The sequence below is a fragment of the Oryx dammah genome, unplaced genomic scaffold, assembly GCF_014754425.2.
Source record: "Oryx dammah isolate SB20612 unplaced genomic scaffold, SCBI_Odam_1.1 HiC_scaffold_4, whole genome shotgun sequence".
In the NCBI taxonomy this organism is placed as follows: domain Eukaryota; kingdom Metazoa; phylum Chordata; class Mammalia; order Artiodactyla; family Bovidae; genus Oryx; species Oryx dammah.
Genome location: NW_024070188.1, coordinates 25,632,671 through 25,655,460, shown reverse-complemented (window position 1 = coordinate 25,655,460; position 22,790 = coordinate 25,632,671). Strand labels below are relative to the sequence as shown.

Here is a 22,790-nt window from a genome sequence, read left to right as displayed (position 1 = left end):
GGCAGTGTATGTTGTCCTTTGACAGGGCCACCACCAACCCTCAGTCAGCTTCTGGTTTTAGATGATCACTCCTTGGAATCCTGCTATTGAAGGTCTTTTTGTGCTCTGGGCAGGCTCCTTTCTCATGTTACCCCAGGACAACATTTCTATCATATTAACTTTAATTTTATTTTGTCACATAAAATAATTACTCAGTGGCTTGAAGTCACACACATTTCTTATCTCAGTTTCCATGGGCCAGGACTCTGGGCACAACTTAGCTGGGCCCTCTGCTCAAGGTCTCACAAGGCTGTAGTCAAGATTCGCATGGGGTGCATTCCTTTCTGGAACTCAAGGTTCTCTTCCAAGCTCTTGAGATTATTGGCAGAATTCCGTTTCCTAGTGGTTGTAGGATTGGGGGACCATGATTTCTAGCTGGCCATCAAGCAGGTGCTGTTCTTAGCTCCTACAACATGCGGGTCTCTGTCATATTCCCTCTCACAGGCACTTTGACAGCGTGGCAGCAGCTCTTTGGAAGAGAGAAATTGAATCTCCATCTTGGTTGCAAAGAGGAAGTTTTATGCAATGCAATGTAACACAGCCGCACAAGTGACTATCCCATCCTCTTTGCCTAATCATGGGAGGGACATTCCAACACTTTATCACACAATGTAACATAATAAAAGCAGTGATATCCAGTCACTTGTCATATTCTATCAGCTAGGGGCCAGTCACAGGTGCTGTCCCCATTCAAGAGGAGGGAATTGTATAGGACTGTGATTCATTGGTGATCTGCTTATGTTCACCATACCCTCTATAGGTTCCACACTTGGATCCTGAGTTTCACAGACTTTTGACCACCATCAGGGAAGTACAATTCTCAACACAGACTCAGCTTTCTCTGTCTTGCCACCAAAGCAGCCTGCTGGATTTTCTTTCCTTTAAGATTTCTTGGGCAGGAGTTAGAGACATTTCTACTGTGTTTCACTGGAGGATAATGTGTGATTCCCTCTGGTGTTCACTTTGAAGCCCAGTTTTTTTTGGACTTGAAGCTAAGGAAGTTGAAACTGACATGACATCCCTGCCCTTTTGTGGAAAAGAACTGGTTACCCCAGCATAAATTTCTCCAAATAATTCTTCTCAAGTTTTCTGTCTTCTTCATATTCTGACTTCTTTGTGTAAATTTAACCTTGCCAATAAGCTCAAGAGTCAGAGTCTTCAGTTTCCTTAATAGGAAACCAGTAGGTTACCATGTAAAATTCATAAACTAAGAATAGCAGCACACACATCATCTTAAAATGTGAATGACTACTATGGGAAATAGTTAAGATTGAAAACTGGGTGCCATTGGAAAGCAGGACTGGGCATGGGCAAGGGTGAGGCAGGTCACTGCTATTTTTCTTCATGGTCTTTGCAAGACTAATGAACTTTTATAATATCCACCTGTATGACTTGGAGTTGAAGGGAGAGACATTCAAACAGTCACTTTCCTTTGGTCTTTTACCTTTCATATGCTACTGGAGGACCAAACACTGGAATTTTTCTTCTTCAGTTTACTCCTCTGATAGGCGAGCTTGGCAATGCTTTAGAAATAAAGAAATAAAAACTCTTGGTAAAATATTTTGAAACCCTCTAAGGAAGCATGCTTAAAAATGTTAGCTGTGATGAGCCAGTTTGCCATCAACCTTCTATATTTTAAGTCAAATACTCTTTGTCTAAGTTATTTCTATTCCAAAGCTATGATCCAGTCTCAGCTGAAAATGTATTTGTTGAATACAAGCTACAGTAATGCCTTGATTTTAACATTGTTAATGTTGAGTTTTTAATTGCATGTTTGACATTCTTGGAAGTCAGTGCTCACTTTAGTGGGATACTTTCTGTCTAAAGTGAAGACTAATCTTCTTCACTGTACTAATCTTCCACATTAATATCCTAGGCATATAAATATATGCAGAGAGACACATAAACATTGGAGACATAAATTTTGTGATGTATAAAATCAGAACAAATATTGAAGGGATGAGAGTAGCATTCATAACTGGGAACCAAGTTACAAGTGTAACACGAGGAAGCCTGTGTCAGTGATCGTGAGGGTTAGGCCAAAGTCACAGCGGGGATAGTCCCTGTAATCAGCAGCTAGAATTATCAGTACCTAGGCTTGAGTGGCCTGATGCTCCAGGAACTCTTTTTTGAGCTGAACTTTCCGAGACTTGAAAGGCACATTTGAAAGCAGAAGTTTCTATTAATTGTTTATCTATAGCAAATTGAGCCAGGCCATTTTGGAAATGCTCAACACGTAAGATAGTTTTGGTGGATAATAGGAGATTCTGGGATTCCCAGGTGGTGCTAGTGGTAAAGAACCCATCTGCTAATACAGAAGACATAAGAGATGCAGGTTCAATCCTTGGGTTGGGAAGATTCCCCTGGAAGGGCGCATAGCAAACCCCCTCCAGTATTCTTGCCTGGAGAATCCCATGGACAGAGGAGTCTGGTGGGCTATAGTCCATAGGGTCACAAAGAATTGGACACAACTGAAGCAATTTAGCACACACGTACAGGAGATTCCAGCTATTTGATCTATTTGATGCTCCACTCTCATCACCTTTGTATGAAGTGACAATGAAAGAAATTCTCAAACAAAATTCTGGAGTCACATATAGACATTTGTTAACATTTATTACTAAGCAGGGCCAAGCCAGCTCAACTCTTTAAGACTGAGAGGGTCTTAACTATCTGATTTTAGGTGATTTAACTGCCCATTACATGGAAAGTTTAGTTGAGATAGACACACCAATTTCCTAGAGACAGGATTTTGTTACCCTGACAGGTGACATCAGGCAAACAGAAGTCTTTTGAATTCCCAGCTGGATACAGGACAGCAGACACAAGCTACAGGTCAGGTTAAACTTTTATGTTAGGATGGAGAATCTCTCCAGACTATTTTATTTTACCTCCTCTACATGTTGGTTATTGTTTAGTAGCTCAGTTGTGTCTGACTCTTTGAGACCCTGTGGACTGTAACCCTCCAGACTCCTCTGTCAAGGGGATTTCCAGGCAGGAATACTGGAATGGGTTGCCATGCCCTCCTCCAGGGGGTCTTCCCAACCCAGGAATCGAACCTGCGTCTCCTGCATCAGCAGGCAGGTTCTTTACCACTAGCATCAGGTGGGAAGCCCCTCTGCTTATATAGGTGTGTCACTTGCTCAGTCTTGTCAAACTGTTTCTCAGAGGATCTTCCCAACTCAGGGATTGAACCCATGTGTCCTTCACTGGCAGGTGGATTCTTTACAACTGAGCCACCAGGGAAGCCCCTCTATATATTTATGGTGCCTATGATTTCATCACCGAGAGCCCATTCCTAATATTCTTTATGCTAATTTCATAACTCTCTGGTGTAGATGGAGGAACGCATCCCTGAAAGCTATGCTAGCCTCCTCTGAAGTGTGGTCTTCCCAATTAACTGTAACTAAGTAGCTTACTGACCATCCCTGGGATGGGAACTTCTGCTTAGGACAACACACAGAACCTAAAGCTTTACTTAAACTAATAAGTGCTGTTTATGGAGAAGGACATGGCAACCCACTCCAGTGTTCTTGCCTGGAGAATCCCAGGGACGGGGGAGCCTGGTGGGCTGCTGTCTATGGGGTCGTACAGGGTTGGACATGACTGAAGTGACTTAGCAGCAGCAGCATGCTGAAGTAACAACGTTTTAAAGCAAAGCATGGACATCGTAACAATGTCTATTAGCTGGATTACATACAGTTGCATTTTCTGACAAATACTATTCTCCTGGAGCAGGCAAGCACATATTATTGAGAACAGAACACTGAGGGGATGATACAGCATTTATCTTTCACACTGGAGCTTGATGTTTCAGCTGTGGACCAAAAAGGAATATAAATTTCATTGTTTAACTTCATTTTTTGTCCATTTCTGAAATGAACTTGGCAGACAGACTGCAGGCTCCTGATTATCACTAAGCTGCCCCAAATCATTGCAACCACTTCATCTCTTTTCAGTGGCACTAGCAGAAAATTGATATCTTATTTGTGGCATTAGTTTGAACCTAATGCCATCTCTCAAGGAGAGACATGCTCTTTATTTAATGAGTCTACACCCAGGTTAGCTCTGAGGGAAGAAATTAGTCTTTCTCTCTCTCCCTCTCCTCCCTCCCCTCTCCTGCCTTTCTCTTTCCCCACAGCCTGCCTTTTCTATTCTACCTTCTGTGTTGTCATTAAAAAAAAAAATCTCTTCCAATAAGTTAATTAATTGCTTGGTTCTTTGTATTCAACAGAACTAAGCTACTTCTACAAAGAAAGTTGGTAGGATTTTCATTATTCCAGGTTGTAAGGAAGATCTATGGCAACTTCTATTATTTCTGCTACTCATTTTAAATGTTGCAAATCTACAGATTATTCCATGGCCAATAACTTTATGTCTGAGTAGCTCAATCCTCTGCTGAGCCTTTTCTTGGTGCCTTTGTCTCCTTTTACCAGTTGTCATGGATCATTAGTTCCTGTGGGCAGGCACTTAAACACTCAGGTTGCCTTTGGACATCTATTTATTTTCCATTCATCCATTAAATATTACTGATCACTTCTTATCAAGGGTGAAAAGGATATACATATAAATGAAGTAAATGCATCATCAAACCACAGTGAGATACTTAGTGATGGCTGTTTAACAGTGGTGCTTAAACATTTCTTTGGGGGCTCTTTACAAAATGGAGCATCTGGAGAATGGCATGTTAATTCCACTTCAAAAAGCCATGGGTTAAGACTATAAAACTAGGGGCTAGAATTAACCTTAGCTTCCCTTTCTTCTCTTCCTTTTTTCCTTCCCTCCTTCATTTTTTTTGAAACAAATCTAGACTGGGAACTGAACTGACAGCTCAATTAAGTGAGGCTAGTAAAGGTTTCCCAGCTGGTGCCAACTCAAAATGGATTATATCAAAAGAGGGAAAGCAGACTTCCCATCTGGAAAGCACCAAAGACCTTGAACCTCACAGCATGGATCAGTGCAATAAGGATGAACAAAGCATTGAACATGTGGCCAAGCCACAATATCTTTGTATTGTGCCTTTAGAAAAAAATGAACAGAAAACATCTCAGGCTCACAGGGAAGTTATATTGAGTCACGATTTACAACCCCTGCACAGAGCTCAATACAGAGCAGGTGCTCACTAAATACTTGTTAGCTGAAGTCATGTTTGACTTGAATTGCCTCTAAAGCACCTTCATCTGACCCAGTGGTATTTATGGACCTCCTGGTTACAGCCCTGCACTGGCTTTCTCAATGTGGTATCTCCATGCAGGGAAACCTTCTAATCCCCAGTAAAATGAAAGAGAGCATAAATATTCAGTAACTTGAGGATTTAAGTAAATGCTCAGTGTCCTACCTATAAACATGTCTGCAAAGGATCTTGGTTTCTTCCTTGGAGATGAACCAAATGCTTGAGCTAATGGTACAGCATTTTCTCTCCCTTTGCTCTTATAGACCTGGCCTAACATAAAAATAAATATTTGCTTAAGATAATCTCCAGATTGACCTTTCTGAAGGCACAGGAAGCTGGTTTAACTGTAGCCATCCACAGCTACATGTTGGAATGTCTTGATGTAGGGAGGGAAATGTTTCCAAGGAAAGTTCTTCCCCATTTCCTTGCTGGTTGTATTAATGCTCCAGTGTTCAAGTCTAAATCTATGGGGTAATGGATATAGTGGATAATGGGGAGTGTTTTTTTTTTTTTAAACCAACATAACACGTTGAAATACTTGTAACTGATGAGTGAATTAGGCTTAGCATTCTGCTCTGTGGCTAATCACATCAATCTGTGTAAAGCATGTAGAGGTCCTCCCTGGGATGGACTGGTGGCTGTGCTTACATAATTTGGCAGTCCACTCTCATTTTCCTGAAGTCACCTAGCTCAAAAGCTTTCAAGTTATGGATGGGTAAGCTGACTTATGGAGAACCCATGGGAGGAGCATGGTGTTGGTGTTTACATCTCAACTCTTAATTGATACTGGGAAAACATATTCCCTTCTCTGAGAATTAATATCTTAATCGTGTAACAAGGTAACAACAGGGGCTGAGTCGGATTTTCCCTGTTGTCCCAGAACCATCAGTAAGACCCAGAACTGGGGCTGTTCCCCAAATTCTAAGCCCTGAGAACTGTAGCTAATGGGACCTACTGTCTCTTTCTTTGCAGGGGTAACTGAGAAGGATTATTTCAGCAGACTGGGCATCCTTGTTCCACTATCTCTTATCCCCTGCTGATGTATGAGAAAGACAAGCCTTTTGAGGGCGTGAAGTGCTCATTTCTTCTCTTTATCTCTTCCACTGAAGGCAAGAGAAGGAAGTCTGAGAGAATCATTCATATATTTGGGGGTGGCTAATGAAAGTCCCACTGACACTTCTTTCCCTGGTTGAATGTCTACTTAGTAAGCAGAGCTGATGAACTACCTCTGAGCTATTCGGAGTGTGTGTGCGACTGAGAGAGAGAGAGAGAGATCCCAGATGGGCAACACGCACCTGTATGCTGGGGAGGGAACCTTCCGATGCAGAGGCCGCTAGGACTTCTCACACACGCCCCCTTTAAGAGATGCTGAGAGTGCTCCTACATATATATGCTGCAAGCTTACAAACAGGCCAAGGAAGTTAGAGTTTGGGATCATGTGCCTCTAGAGGAATCTCATAACAAGGGACAAAAGAATGTGACATAACAGTGCCAGCTGAGGTCAGCCAGAAATGTGGCCCAATTTCGTAAGGAACTGCCAGTGCTTAGACTGATGGCTCGGAGGGAGTGTTGGTGAGAGGGAAGCATGGTGGAGCCACAGTCAAGCAGAGATGGGGGTAAAGGGGAAGCATGAAAGCTCACTCAACCCTGCCCCAACTCTAAAGGAGACATTTCAGGGAAGATGAGGAAGGGAGCTGGCATCTGACAAAGGCCACATCCCTGGCTAGAGGAAGGGAGAAGAATGTGATAAATTGGATATAACATGATATCTTAAATAAAGTGACTAAAAGCATAAATTTAGGGATAAATTGTGATTGTTTAGCGGGGGGCTTGGTCTAGCCTAGTTGGGTACTATCACTGGAAGAAAATAATATAGTTTCAAATTCATAGTCTAGGAGTCGAGACTCTTCAATAACCCCCTCTCGCTTTCTAGTCCATTGATCTTCCTACTGTATAAGGGCTGCTTATACAAGCCCTTGTGTCAAATCCTACCTCATCCCAGAAGTCTTGCTTAACAATCCCACTTTCCACCCTACCTTTTCCCCATTGCACTCCATCATTTTGGCATTTTTCTGGAATCCATCCTTGCTTTTCCTTCCAACTGACCACAAGCTAGTTCAGCACCTCAGCTAATCTCACCTCCAAAGCACTGCCACACACTGGCCATGGCCAGCTGGCCGAGGCCCTGCTGTATTTGGCAAATTATGTGCTTTGAAACAGGGCAGTGCAGCCCAGTGTGTGTTAGTCACTCAGGTGTGTCTGACTTTTGCAACCCGACGGACTGCAGCCCACCAGGCTCCTCCGTCCATGGGATTCTCCAGGCAAGAGTCCTGGAGTGGGCAGCCATTTCCTTCTCCAGGGGGTCTTCCCAACCCAGGGACAGAACCCAGGTCTCCTGCGTGGCAGGTAGATTCTTTACTATTGAGCCGCCAGGGAAGCCCAGAGGAGTATGTTTTTCTAAGCTGCACAGGGACTCAGCTCACCAGGTGGGCACCTGTGGGATCGTAAATGTTCAGGAGGGGTCTATTTTCCTATTTCATGAGGGTGACCCTGCACTTTTTAACTGTTTTCCCCACACTGGCTTCCCAGGTGGCTCTGCCTGCAATGTAGGAGACTCAGGTTCAGTCCCTGGGTTGGGAAGATCCCTTGGAGAAGGGAGTGGCAACCCACTCCAGTATTCTTGCCTGGAGAATCCCATGGACAGAGGAGCTTGTCAGGCTATCGTGCATGGGATCATATAGAGTCGAAGATGGCTTAGCGACTAACGCTTTCACTTTTCCCCACACTACTCTTGCTTTCAAATTATCTTGTGCATGACTGACAGATCAGTTTTCTTTTAATTAAAAAATATCTTTTTGTACATAAAATTCATGCTCCAGGGCACCCTCATGTCATATATATGTGGTGGTGTTATTGAAGGGCTGAAAAGAGACTCAGCCTAAGCGTGCAGTGAAATGAAAAGCTTCCTAGCACCATGATTCTTAAACTTTAATGTGTATACTAATCACAGACAAATCTCATAAAAACACATATTCTAATTCAGAAGGTCTGGGTGGGATGTGAGATTCTAACAAGTGCTTGCTGCTGCTGTTGCTGCTGTTAAGTTGCTTCAGTCTTGTCCGACCCTTAGCGACCCCATGGACTGCAGCCCACCAGACTCCCCCGTTCCTGGGCTTCTCCAGGCAAGAACACTGGAGTGGGTTGCCATTTCCTTCTCCAATGCATGAAAGTGAAAAGTGAAAGTGAAGTCTCTCAGTCGTGTCCGACTCTTAGCGACCCCATGGACTGCAGCCTACCAGGCTCCTCCGTCCATGGGATTTTCCAGGCAAGAGTACTGGAGTGGGGTGCCACTACCTTCTCAGAACAAGTGCTTAGGTGATACTAATGATGCTAGTCTGAGGACTACACTTTAAATAGCAAGCAAATCTCATTTAATTCTCACAAAAATATCTATGAGGTAAGGATTATTTTTACTGCTACTTTATGAATGAGAAAACTGCTGGTCAAACTGATTAAATAATTTGTTCAAGGTCACATGTCTTGTAAGTAGAGGAACAGGGACTCAAATTCAGGTCAGCCTGAGTCAAAATCTCTTTTTAATCACCATAGTATATTCTCTCTAGAAGGGTTGGACAGAAGAGAATGAACTTAAGGAAGGAATTCCATTCAGGAAGTAAGGCAGGCAAACTTGGTGATGAATTGGCCTTGATCTTCTCAATCACACTGGGGAGGAGGTTGCTTCCTATTAGAAATGAAGTCTGGGCATTGGGAATGGAAGACTCAAGGAGAATATGGAGCATGTGGAGCAGCTGCTGTGTGCTAGAAGAGCTGACTCACTGGAAAAGACTCGGATGCTGGGAGGGATTGGGGGCAGGAGGAGATAGGGACGACCGAGGATGAGATGGCTGGATGGCATCACGGACTCGATGGACGTGAGTCTGAGTGAACTCCGGGAGATGGTGATGGACAGGGAGGCCTGGTGTGCTGTGATTCATGGGGTCGCAAAGAGTCGGACATGACTGAGCGACTGAACTGAACTGAACTGAGGAGAAGGCAATGGCACCCCACTCCAGCACTTTTGCCTGGAAAATCCCATGTGCAGAGGAGCCTGGTGAGCTGCAGTCCATGGGGTTGCTAAAGTCAGACACGACTGAGTGACTTGACTTTCACTTTTCACTTTCCTGCACTGGAGAAGGAAATGGCAGCCCACTCCAGTGTTCTTGCAGAGTTGGACACGACTGGAGCGACTTAGCAGCAGGAGCAGCAGGGAATCAACAGAAGGAGGAGGAGGACACCTGCAGAAGGGAGTACTAGGTGAATTTGGGTAGATTAGATCTGCCAAAGTACTGGATGGTTCCTCAGCTCCATGTTCGAATCACTTGTGCATCCTTAAAAATTTTCAAAGCTGAAGGCATGCCCAAGACAAGTTAAGTCACAATCTCTGGGGCTGGGACACAAACATCAAATTTTTTTTGACGGTACCCTGGTAATTTCAGTTAGATAATTTGGGTAACCAAAAAAATTGTTACAGACTATTTGCTTCTAATGCTAAAGTGGGGAAAGTATTTAATTATTTACAAAGTGCCAAGGAGCATTAAATAATGGTTTGGGTTTTTGGTGTTGCTTAGAGCTTGGCAAATTTTTCTGTTTAGAGCTGAGTAGTAAATAAAATATTCTAAGTTTTGTGAGCCAAACAGCAAAATTAAGGGTATTATGTAAGTACTTACATAACAAGAGAGAAAAAAATTTCCACAAATTTTCTATTAGTGAAATTAAAAACTTTATGGACACAAGCTTGAATGTCATATAATTTCTATATGTTATAAAATATGCTTCTTTTTATTTTTTTGTCATTTAAAAATATAAACATCACTCTTTACTTGTAGGCTGTGCACAACAGGCAGCCAACTGAATCTGGCTCTTGAGTTGAAGGGCTGAAATCTGTTGATCCCTGATGTAGTTAATGATATGCTTTGATGAATCCTAAGTGAAAGTGAAAGTGAAGTCTCTCAGTCGTGTCTGACTCTTTGCGACCCCGTGGACTGTAGCCCACCAGGCTCCTCCATCCATGGGATTCTCCAGGCAAGAATACTGGAGTGGGTTGCCATTTCCTTCTCCAGGGGATCTTCCCCACCCAGGGATCGAACCCAGGTCTCCTGAATTGCAGGCAGACACTTTAACCTCTGAGTAAGAAGCTATCAAATATATGTATTTAAATAAAAATATCAGTATTCAGATAAGTGCCCTACTTGACTAGCAGTAAAACTACCTTTGAAAAATCATTGTCCTTTCTAAGGACAATGTGCAAATTGAATGACAAAATTTGGGGGCAAAAATTTATTTTTGTCCTTATTTTTCACAATAAATTAAAAACAACTTGTTGAAAATATGAATGCATTACATAGTTCACTACATAATGTGCTTTATAAATTATTCAAAAACTTTAAAAGTATCTTATAAAAAATATAGGGTTTTGATTTGATTTTAAAACATCTTAGTGTTTAACCAGATGTCTGTTCTCTCTGGGCTCTGATTTGTTCAAGAGTCCTGGTTGCAGAGTACAGCCTTCTTGTGTTTCTATTTTGTGTGTTTGGATACAGGAATTATAGGCCCCAAATTGCAATTTTATGGAAATACTGTCTGCGTCATCAGGTGAATAGTCTGAAATGCATGAGAGCGTTTAGATAAATCACTTTACTGTCTCTCTCTCTCTCTTTTTTTTAATCCTCTAAGTGAATTCCAAGGATTACTTCACTAGTACAAAATCATACATCTGGTAACAATCAGGGCAAAACTTGAATTCAAATCATCTTACTGCGGATTCTGTGCTTAGCCCATCACACCACTCAAACTTCATGGTCACTGTGAAGCCAAAAGCCCACCCCAGCAGGCCCTGTGTTTTAAAGGGTGTGCATTTGGGTCTGCTATTCAAGCACCAGAATCTTTACTTGAAGTGTCAGTTGTTACTGACTGGCTCACATATCTCTTCTTAATAATTCTTAATGTTTTCATTAATTCAGGGTTTTAGTTTTTAAGCTGATTAATTTATTTTTGGCCACATGGCATGTGGGGTCTTAGTTCCCTGACCATGGATGGAACCCATGTCCCCAGCATTAGAAGCATGGAGTCTTAACCACAGTACACCAGGGAAGTCCCCATTAATTCAAGATTTTAAAACAACAATATGATGAATTAAGAAAATAATGATACCAATATTTCAGAATGTACTATGTCCTTTTCCTAGTTAACTTAAAAGTAAAAAATATGAATAGATTTAAAAGCAATATAAAAACACACAAACATAGGTATAACTTTAGTGTACTTCTGTTGCAAATTATCAAACCCAAGTGGTCTCCTCTGATGTATTCTATGCTATGGGTATTTACATCAGCTGTCCTTCAGGGGTGGAGAAGGCAATGGCACCCCACTCCAGTACTCTTGCCTGGAAAATCCCATGGATGGAGGAGCCTGGTGGGCTACAGTCCATGGGGTCACTAAGGGTCGGACACGACTGAGCGACTTCACTTTCCTTTTTCATTTTCATGCCTTGGAGAAGGAAATGGCAACCCACTCCAGTGTTCTTGCCTGGAGAATCCCAGGGACGGGGGAGCCTGGTGGGCTGCCGTCTATGGGGTCGCACAGAGTCAGACACGACTGAAGCGACTTAGTAGCAGCAGCAGCAGTCCTTCAGGGGTAGCAGTGTGGCTAAAAATGGTCATTTTATTGCTTTGCTAGGTTTTACAGTTTAACTGTTTCATCTTGACTTAAACAGGAGTATGTTTAAACTGGCTATTTATTTCATACTCTGTTGTCAAAAATTTTATTTATTAAGACTAACTTAAGGAAGTGATTCACAATATAGGAAAGAGATATTTTAAGCAAAAAGGTATTATACTATGTAAAAATAGAATGTGCTTAAATGGCCAGCTATATCTGGTTAAATAGTTTTTAGTACATATGCTCATGTTACTGAATGCTATGTAATTTTTAAGAGTTATATATACAAATAACTTTTTACTGGAGTATGACATGGTTTAATAAAATGTTCATTACTGAAGCAAGATGAAAGTTGTAAATTCTATACACAATTTGATAATCAATCTATGTATTAATATGGAAGCAAAGTTATACATAAAAGAGATTGAAAAAAACAAACAAACAAACTCACCAAAATAGCTAAGGATGTACCTGGAGGACAAACTTACTGAGTTTTCCCTCTTTCTGTTTTTGTTTCCCCTAATGAGTATATGTCACTATTAATTCTAAAAATCTTACTTTCATTTGAAAAGAAATCCTATCAGATGATTCAAGATCATAATTTCTAAGTATTTGAGTATTCTGGATTATAACTTCTTGTCATCCTTCTGTCTTGGGGCATTTTATAACTAGACTATCTTGAATTATTGTATTAATGGTTTCAGATAAAGTTTCTCATTAGCAAAAGCACAGTGGAAAAAAATTTTTAAAAAGTCTTAGGACCCGGTGATCTAAATATTGTGTTCGTAATTTATTTATGATCGCAAAGTTGTTTTCTCCCCCACTACATATGAAAATATTCAATTGCTAGCAGAAGTTACTGGAAAATAAAAACTCCATTTGAAGGTTGTCTGCTTTGAGAATTTGCCATACGTGGAAGGGAGCCCTCTGCTGTTAGTTATATTTATTACAGTAAAATTTGATTTATATTGTTTTGTACCCTTCCTTGAACCTACTCAGATTTTTAATGTTTCTATTATGATTGTACATTTCAAATAACAAAGGAAACATAAATTCCATGATGCCAGCTGGCATGGTTAATAATCCGTCAATTCTGCCCTTTTTGAACCATACCACAACATCGGAACATCTGGCGGTTTCCAATTTCCATGTTAGAGTGGGGTTTTGACCTCTATTTCACTTTCAAATGGGTCTCTTCGGCAGAATAACTCTGCTTTCTCAATTAACTTCACCGTTCACACCCTTTACAGTGCATGTAAGGCTTTAAACTGAATGCTTTAGAAGGCGATTGTGCTGTTATCATAGGGGACTGCTCTCTCCCCTGCTCCTTTAATCGCCTTTGTTAGTTTCTCCCATCCTTTAACGGTGAAGGCTCCCTAAATCTGGCTCTATGGGCCTTTTTAAAAAAAAAAAAAAATCTGAATTTGTTGCTTCTGAGGGCCCATCTATTCTCACAATCCTAGTTATTCTGTCTAAAGTAATAACTTCTTAAACAATGACATCTGCAGGGCTCTGGAGGGGGAGCAGGGGGCAGCATTTATTGGGTGCTTGCTGCATGAGTGCAGTTGTCTGTTTGTATATACATACACATAAAACATCAAATATAAATATAAAATATATCTTTTTGCCTGCTTTTCTTCACTGGTATCAGACTATCTTCATACCCTGGGACTCAACTCTTGGGAGGAAGTTTCTTCCGCTTCTGTGATTCTGAATTTACCCCTGTGCTTTTCTATCCCCACTACCATTATAAGGACCTCATCACTTCACATTTGGATGAAAGTTTTAGCATTTCAACTCTTTTTCTAGCCTCTAGCATTTTTTTCCTTTTATCTGCTGTGCATGTTCTCAACAAACCACTCTTGCTAATGTATTCAGTCGCTTCAGCCAGGTCCGACTCTTTGCTATCCTGTCGATGTTAGCCCCCTCCTCTGTCCATGGGATTTTCAAGGCAACAGTACTGGAGTGGGTTGCCATGCCCTCCTCCAGGGGATCTTCCTGACCCAGGGATTGAACCTGTGTCTCATGTCTCCTGCATTGGCAGGTGGGTTCTTTACCACTAGTTCCATCTCCACTCTTCCTAATAAACTCTTTATTTCCCCTTTGAAAATATCTGCACTCCTTTTCTTTTGCTTAAAGGTTCTGTATCAGATATCTCTCCCTGTTACTCTAGGCCTTTAAAATTTTGACTTTCCCTGTCCAGCCTAATATCCTGCTGGTAGGGGAACCACTGACCAAAACTGCCCACCCTGGCCTGGTCTGATAGGAACCACTTGCATGAGTTATCTTACAACAGGAGGTCCTGGCAGAGCTAACAAGCTGCCACCAACCAGAAGAATTCGGGAAGGTCAAAAGGAGAGAGGAGGCACCATTCCACATGTCCTGCCGACTTCTCAGCATCCTTGTTGCTGGAATCCCTCTTGGTTGAGAAATAAACTAGGCATCAGGAAGGACCCTGAGTCAGAATGATTGGCCAGGGACAACCTGGAAACACACTATTGCCATATAACCTGAGGCTGCGAGCCATGCAGCAGAGCAGTTCTCCTGGGATCCCTTACCCTGCAGTTCTCCACTTGAGTGCCTCTTCCCAATAGTCTCTTACTTTGTCAGCATGTGTGTCTCCTCAGACAGTTCATTTCTGAGTGTTAAAGAAGAGCCCACTCTCAGGCCCTAGAAGGGATCTGCCTTCCTGCAACATTGCTCCTAAGAAGTCTATTTAACAGGCCAGACTTTTCGTTGCTTCCTTTCCTTTCCTACACCAGGCCTCACATTCCTATCTTAATGCTTTCTCATTATGTTCCTGTCTGAACTGTTTTCTTTCCCTCTACCTGCCAAATCCAACTCCCATTTGAAATACTAATGTTTCCATCAAATCTCTTCTGATAATCAGGCAACCCCCTTTCTCAGCTATTCGTTTGGCATTTATTATTAGCTCCACTCATTACAATATTTTGTTGTATTTAGTTTGATCCTGGCATGTACTCTCTTGGGTACTTTCAGTTGTTCCTTTAATATATCTTGTCTCACAAAATTATACATTTATGAGGATAAGAAATAAACCCTGGGTACCACTCTGAGCTTAGGCAATTACTTGAACTCTCTGGAATTCATTTTCTTCTTCTATAAAATGGAAATAATGATAGCTCTTTACCTATCTCAGTTTGACACTAGAGACTAAAATGAAATAATGTGGAGAAATGCTTCAAAGCTTTCAAACTTATTTGTTACCACTATTATGATGATACATAACCTCCCTTCTTTTTTTTTTTTCTGAGATACCACCCAATTATAGAATCATGGAATCTCTTTCTGACGATAGAGTTAATCACCAAAGAGGGTCACAGCCACCATGAGGAAAGGATACCATCTCTCTGAAGGCATATCAGATCTTCCAGAGTGAGATAGGTAAAGAGCTATCATTATTTCCATTTTACAGAAGAATAAAATGAGCATAGAATGATCTACCTACTACATCTGGAAGCATCTGGAAGTTCTTTTCAATCATGAGAAAGCTGAAGACCACCTGTCTTGAAATGAAAAATAAAACAGGGCATCTATTAGACCTCATATGGTGTATGACTTAGAGCTAGTGATGGCCACGGAAACATGACCTGACAAATGGAAATTTATGTTATATTCTGAGTTATCAATGGGGTTTGTGGTTAAGTCATGTAAAGAACACTTGCTCGGGAATAGTAGTGAGTGGTCATTATACAATCCATATCGGATGCTCTGGCTTAACTCTCTCCTGGGCAGTTATCTTTAGTGTGCAGATTCTAGTGTCATTTGATTTAGTGAAGTTTGGAAACTGTGGTTTGTCCAGTCCAGACCAAGTGGGATGCAAGGAAAACTGTCTTTTTTCCCTAGAGCTCACAGGGGATATGCCTCTGCTGGGTTCAAATTTTGGCTTTGCTGCTTGATAGAAAGTGACCTTCACAAGTCAGCTGACATCTCTGAGTCTCAGTTCTCTTTGCTTGAATTATGATAATAACAATATCTGTATCACTGTGTTGAAATAGTATACACTAAAACATCTTGAAAACTTGAAAAGTGCTATGTGTGTGCTTAGTTGTTCAGTGTGTCCAGCTCTTTTTGTGACCCCATGGACTGTAGCCTGCCGGGTTCCTCTGTCCATGGGATTCTCCAGGCAAGAATACTGGAGTGGGTAGCCTTTCCCTTCTCCAGGATATCTTCCCAACCCAGGGACTGAAGTTGGGTCTCCTGCATTGCAGGCAAAATGTCTGAGCCACCAGGGAAGCCCTTAAAAGTACTGTACACAGAGACAAATAATCCACCTAAAAATGGGCAAAAGACTTGAGAACATTTCTTCAAATAATATACACATATACATGGCCAATAACCGCATAAACATTTAACCGCATTTAACATCATTAGTCATTAAAAACACAGTGAAATATCACTTCATACCTACTAGGATAACTATAATTAAAAAGTCAGGTGATGGTGAGGATGTGGAGAAATGGGGACACTCATGCATGGCTGGTAGAAATGGAAAATGGTGTGGATTCTTTGTAAAACATCCTGGAAGTTTCTTTAAAGCTTAATATAACTACCATATGATTCAGCAATTATAATCTGGGTATATACCTGACAGAAATAAAAACGTATGCCCATATAAAAACTTGTATATAAGTGTTCATAGGCATTATTCACAATAGCCCCCAAAAGTAGAAACAGCCTAAACCTCCATCATCTGATGAATAGATAAATAAAATGAATATTCATACAATAGAATATTGACAACAGAAAGAAAAGAAGTCCTAATACATGCTGTTATATGGATGCGGCTTGAAAATGCGTTAGATGAAACAAGCCAGTCACAAAGGATCACATTTGTATGAAGTGTCTAGAATTGGCAGCTCTATAGAGACAGAAAGTAGGCTGATGGCTGCCTATGACTGAGGGGATTGGGAGCAAATGGGGAGCTACAGCTAATGGATATGGGTTTTTTTGGGGGGGTGATAAAAATGTTCTAAAATTGATTGTTATAATAACTGTACAAGTTTGTGAATAGACTAACATCTATTATACACTTCAAATGGGTAAAATGTACAATATGTCTGTGAATTGTATCTCAATAAAGCTGTTATGTAGAAAGTCATATGGGCTTCCCTAGTAGCTCAGCTGGTAAAGACTCTGCCTGCAATGCAGGAGACCCCAGTTCAATTCCTGGGTTGGGAAGATCCACTGGAGAAGGGATAGGCTACCCCCTCCAGTATTCTTGGGCTTCCCTGCTGGCTCAGATGGTAAAGAATGTGCCTGCAAAGCAAGAGACCTGGGTTTGATCCCTTGGTTGGGAAGATCCCCTGGAGGAGGGCATGGCAACCCATTCCAGTATTCTTGCCTGGAGAATCCCCATGGACAGTGGAACCTGGCGGGCTATAGGTTGTGGGTCACAAAAGAATTGGACACAACAGAGTGACTAAGCACAGCACAGAAAATAGTATACAATGGAAATCATCATAACAATTTGTTTTATTATTTTATTTGTGCTTTACTTTTGCAATATCAGTGTTCCAATATTTCTCAGCTTCTGGCTCCAAGCTAAAGACAAAAGTACGTTACAGATTTCTTGTGAAAGCTCATAATTTTTCTTAGGTTAAGTATTTTACAAAGGAATCTTAAAGACAGCCACTCTGATTTGGGTGAATATTACTCAGGGCCTTGCCAGGGTGAACACTGAGGTTTTCAGTATTTGCAAGTTACCTCTGAGGACACACATAAGTAGGCATTTGTAATCAATTTGAGTTTCACGGGCTTTGACAAAGACAGGATTGTGGGAACAAATATCCTAGTGAGAGTGAACCAAATTGGTCCCCTGTTGAGGGCATTTAAAGTCTGTGTGGACAGATCTAGTTAGATTCTCATTGAGGAAAGAGAGGGGAAATAATTACTTGTAATTTTATTCCAGAATTTGAAGATTGTAGAAGACCTCCAGAAGAATCCTTTGATAAAAATCAATGACCTACACTACAAAAAATGATTCTACAAAGTACTGATGTAAGGTAAAAATACAGTTGGGATGGTGGTAGTATTAGGTAGATGAGAAGAAAACTATCCAGACAGATTGCTATTGAGATATTGAGCAGGCATTTCCAAGAAAGCATAAAACTTTACCTTTCATCCTTTATTATCTGGCTGTTTGTAGATAAGGCCCCTTTTGATACTTGTAGAGCAGGTCCTAACATGCAGGTCCTAACCTTTGAAAGCTTTCCTAAGTGTACATGCTCCTTTATGGGACTTAACTGAATTGTTTTTGGCTAACTTATTTTAAGTCAGAATGTACATGCTGACCTAGCAAATCCTTTACCTTTTGGCATAATCAAAGAATTTAAATTTCTTTAACACTAGCTCTATTCCAAACACCGAAATTTTACTGAGGTGAGTGCTAGGCAGCCTTGTTGTTGTTGTTGTTGTTTTTAATAATTTCTTTCCTAGTCAAAGCTTCTTCTCACTGGACAGGGAAGCTCCCAGAATGAGCTGGAAACCAGGACATGTTGAATGGAAGAGAAGCAGAGTGTGCAATCATTGGGCTCATTCTCTGATGTACGTGAAGACACCTCAGTTCAATCAGCTGAAGCGCCCATTAGTTAATGAAGAATTTGAGTGTTTTGAAGAGGTGAAGGCAAGACAAGGCTGGGGCAGGGGCCTGGTTTTACTTATTCATCACTCAGCAAATATTTGCTGTCTGTCTAACGACTGGGAATACCAATAGGGGTCAGACAGTCATGATGTATTGAGGAAGACAGACAAAAATCAACAATATGCTAGGTGCTATGAAAGAGCCAAGGTTTGAGTATTAAGGGGCCTGGACTGGGCTGGGAGTACTGCACACTCCAGGTCCCAGAGACTGAGAAGAGAGGCAGGCACATTTGAGGAGCCTCCCCACCCACCACCATCTGGTGGTTAAAACGCAAATAAAACATCTTTAATTTAAAACTTAGCATTTGAAGACATTGCAGACTTGACGTCCTTGAGTTTGAAATGTAAAGAATATGTGCTCAGAGATGGAGTTTTTCCTGCTGATTCAGAGGAAGCCAGCTCTGAGCCCCACGACAGCTTTTGATCTAGGGAATAATCACTGTCTGTTTTCTCTGTAATCACAGAGAATTTCAGCAAAGCCTTTCCTAAAACAACTGTGACCAATTTTTTTTTTTTCCAAAAATACTCCCTGCATTTCATATTCTCTGTTTAGGTAATCTGCATAGAGTTTTTATTTTAAAAAACCCTTGTAAAATAGCATTATTTTATCTATTTTACAGAAAAAAAATAGAGATATAGGGAAGTTAACAATAACTTACTCAGCAAGCTTTGGAATAAGGATTTTAGTCTGTGACATACTGCCTCTTTATAAATCCCTGCTCTTAGTCATATTAAATCTGCAAAGATTACAATCTGTTAGTCTAATTTATCAGTGCCTAAGAATTTCTTCCTGAATGATGTCTCTGTGTGGCTTCTAAAGTGCTTTAAAATTCTTATTTCTAAGTTTTTAAGAATAAGACATGTAAATAATTTTTTTAAAGGAAATGAACAAAAGGTTAAGTTCTAACTCGAGTAGGATGAGTTTTTATTTTGACTTTATTTATTTATTTTTACAAAATGTGTTACTCTCTTGGACTGCAGAGGGGCTTTCCAAAGGGGGAACAAAAAGTGACTTAAATGATCTTCAACTTCTCTTCCAATCCTAAGATTTTTTATTTTGGTAAGAAAAATTGACATTTCTGTCATTGATGTGAACCAAGGGAGGACACTGTTGCGCAGGTGTGATTGTCTAAGCTGAACACATTCTTGACTGAGACAGTCCAGGGAAGAAATTCCTTCTGAGGACACTCCAAATATTGCCTTTAATTCAGAAGCATACCCATCCCTTTTCTCCACAGGTCATGTAGAGGTTAGCGTGCATTTCTTGGTTTCTAATGTTCTGCTGTAAGGATCTGATTTAAAAGTTCATTTCCTTACACACTAGGAACAGTGTTTATAGGTCAGGCTCCCAGACTGTGAAATCCTTGAACTCTCTAGGAAATATCCTGAGCATATGATTTAACTTCTGGCTCCCTGGGTCTTGAATGGGGCCTTTGGAAAATACGGAACACAGAGGAAGACCTCACCAACAGCTCATTTTATTTCTAGACTGAGTAGCATAGCTGAGAATCGTGATAACTTTTGCCAGTCATCTTGCGTCTTGCTTACTACATTCTTTCCCTGCTTCTGCACAGCACCACTGAATCCTGAGTTTATCTGCCTCCTCTGCTCCCATGCTCCAGAGAGTAAACCCTCTGGTAAAGCCATAACACCTGGCAGATCACGGCCACTGCAGACAATTGGTCTCCAGTCTGAGCTGGGTGCTCAGAAATTCCTGTCAATGCTTTCACTTTTTCAGAGTTGCCTCCCTCTCCCATTCCTTTAATGATTTCCCACAACCTCACCAGACTCCTTCTGACCCCTTTTAATGCTCTCTTCCTCTGTCTCCAAAGATGACCTTGCTGTCACTACTCTGACGACCTTTAGGGCCCAAGTAAGCCCTCTATCAACTACCGGCTAGGAGCCCACATGCTCCCTCCATCTACATCTATACCGGCTAGCATGCTCTGTTTTCCTAACTCAAAGGATAGCCTCCTCCCACTCAAGTCCAAGTCCTCTCGGCCACTAACCTAAGTCAGTGACCTAAATCAATGACCCTTAGGCCACTTGGAACTCTCTGGAATTTTATTCCTACAGTCATTGCCCCACCCTCCACTTTCTTCATTCTTTCCTTCTACACAGGTTTCTAAAAATGTAAACTGGCTTTGAGGCCATTTCTCTTGGGAGCCATCATCAAATCTCTCTTTTCTTTGAGAATTCAAAATTCTCAAAGGAGTAGGCTGGACCCCTGACTTCGCTTTCCTACCTCATACAGAATCTGGCTTTGAAACCCACCATTCATTAACTGCTCTCACTAAGGTCACCAAAATGACCTCATAACCCAGATGCGATTGACCCTTCTTAGTCTTTATTCTCCAAGGCTCTGTGTGCTGCAGTTGGCAAAGCTGACCATGCTTTCTTTCTTAAAACAATCTATATATTTCCTCCATTCCTCCAATACTATGTCCTTCCAGTTCTCTCCATCCCAACGTGGTTCTACTTCTCTCCCACATGGGCTCCCCTCCCTCTATCACCACTTAAAAGTTTGTTGAATGCAGGATTGGTGTTCATTAAGAGTGACAATTTTTGAGTTAACTTGTCTCTCACTGTTTGTGCTTCCATAGATTCTTAACCCCTCTGTGCCCCAGTTTCCTTACCTTTTAAAATGGGATTGATAATATTTCTCATTTATCTGAGAGTTAAGTCAGATAACACATGCAAAGTCTTTAGTATGAACTTTTCATTTCAAAGAGAAAATTCAATTGTTATGAGATAATTATATAAAGAAGCATTCCAAAATCAAATATTAGATTTCTAGTTTTCAGTAGTGGCTCACCAACATCTTATCATGTTTTAGGTTATTCCAACTGTAAATGTCCTAGGAATTATTTGGAAAAATAAAAAAAGGTGCTTTTCTGAATTTGTCATGACAGCCAATTCAAATTTTTAGCTGTTGAGGAACATCTAGCAAGATTAGGGCATCTAAGACTGTTTTAAAATAACTAGATTCTTGTTTTGATAACTACCAAAGACTTCTTTTTTAAAAAAATAACTGTTAAAACTAAAAAGAAAATTTAAAAACATACAAAATACATTGTAATTTTTGAATTGCTCAAAAAATTTTTATTCAGCTTGTCCTTATAATTAAAGTGAGCTAATATTTGATTTTTAAAAAGGTAAGTTCAAACTTTATTTCTGATAAGTTAATGCAATTTCCAAAGACATGTTGACTCCTGTATACAAATAAGATAATTATATATAACTGAACTAAATTGATTTAAAGCAATTTATTTCTAGACTTATGTGTGGAGGTTATCATAAATTAGAGCAAATTAGTAGATATTTATTTGGTTCTTCTAGAAAATAAAAACCAATGTCAGTATTTCAGATTTCTGATGTACATTTTCCTCCCAAATCCCAACCTATTTTTGATCGGAAGTTTACAGACTCTTCTGAAGGTGCATTAATCCTTTAGAATGTTAAGATATTGTTCAGTGAATTTTAAATTCACTAAAAAGTGAGTATTTTGGTTCTGTAAATTTTTTGATCTGAGTATCAGTTCAATTTGCCTAGGCAAAACATTACCTATTTTAGGTACTATGCACATTTTAGTCTTGCTCGGGTGACCAATTTTCTTGATTTGCCCAAAGATTGTCCTAGTTTTAGCCCTGCAAACACCGTGTCCTGAGAAATTCCTTAGTTCTAGAAAACCAGGACAACTGGCCAGCCTAGGCTCAGTGAATCCACCATGTAGCCTGACCAAAATTCTCTTCTTATTTCAAATTAAAAAAAAAAAAAAAAAACCATGCTGTTTGTCAATGTGTCCTTAATTAGAGAGATGTTACAGGGAGGGAGGTGCGAGGGCGGTTCATGTTTGGGAACGCATGTACACCCGTGGTGGATTCATGTCAATGTATGGCAAAACCAATACAGTATTGTAAAGTAAAATAAAGTAAAAATAAAAATTAAAAACAAAAAAACAAAAAAACAATAAACACACACACACAAAAAGAAATGTTTGAAGACATTGATTTCATGTTGTGAGGAGCTTAGAAAGGTTTATTTATATGCTTTATTTCATGTCTTTTTTTCTTATAACCTGCAACTGGAAGTTAAAAGTAAGCATTCTCAGATTAAAATGGGTTGAGTTGAGTCTACTTTTTGAGCATCAAATGTCTGAATAGTTTCCATGTCTGTATCTAGAGCCCTTTCATCTTTA

General features: G+C 40.5%; 1 long non-coding RNA gene across 1 annotated transcript; it reads left to right on the top strand.

Moving 5' to 3' along the window:
* The first annotated feature begins 15,162 nt into the window (after positions 1–15,162).
* LOC120862486 lies at positions 15,163–18,889 on the top strand. The gene is made up of 3 exons (XR_005720781.1): positions 15,163–15,334; positions 17,862–17,955; positions 18,413–18,889. It is a non-coding gene; the product is annotated as an uncharacterized LOC120862486 (long non-coding RNA).
* The last annotated feature ends 3,901 nt before the right edge of the window (positions 18,890–22,790 follow it).